The sequence below is a fragment of the Panulirus ornatus genome, chromosome 47 (genome assembly GCF_036320965.1).
Source record: "Panulirus ornatus isolate Po-2019 chromosome 47, ASM3632096v1, whole genome shotgun sequence".
In the NCBI taxonomy this organism is placed as follows: domain Eukaryota; kingdom Metazoa; phylum Arthropoda; class Malacostraca; order Decapoda; family Palinuridae; genus Panulirus; species Panulirus ornatus.
This window is the reverse complement of record NC_092270.1, coordinates 1,091,047-1,091,775: the sequence shown is the minus strand read 5'-3', so window position 1 is coordinate 1,091,775 and position 729 is coordinate 1,091,047.

The window sequence follows — 729 nt, the reverse complement described above, 5'->3', positions numbered from 1 at the left end:
TTAAGCAACTCATGAAAGATAATTGTGCACTGTTAGAAACAACACACACAATGTATATTCCCTCTTTTTCACTGTAACAGCTAGTATTTGATAATAGTATACCTTCTCTAAACATAAGTACCAGAAAAGAGGATTCTGTGAATTCTTAAATTGGTTCTAGAATATGAGACTTCAAGCACATGGACATGGAGAATAAATTATGTGACAAGAGCGATGCTGGATGGGAGAGATATGAGTGAAACTGGTACATGAATAAAATTTCAGCAAAGATTGTGCAAGTAGTGTATGTATGAGAGTGAAAACTAAGTGTATGTAGGTTAGGTCAGAAATATAGAGTAGAGATGAATTTACTGTACGGTATCGTTGGAATTAGGAGGGCAGACAAAATGAAGAATGAAGATGTAAGAGGATATATGGTGTTAGGAAGTCCTCCCCGTTATCCCTGGGGATAGGGGAGAAAGAATACTTCCTACGTATTCCCTGCGTGTCGTAGAAGGCGACTAAAAGGGGAGGGAGCGGGGGGCTGGAAATCCTCCCCTCTCATCATTTTTTTTTTTTTTTTTTTTTAATTTTCCAAAAGAAGGAACAGAGAAGGGGGCCAGGTGAGGATATTCCCTCAAAGGCCCAGTTCTCTGTTCTTAACGCTACCTCGCTAACATGGGAAATGGCGAATAGTTTGAAAGAAAAAAAAGAAAAGTCCTTAGACATGCTCATGAATGAAAGTCTTCA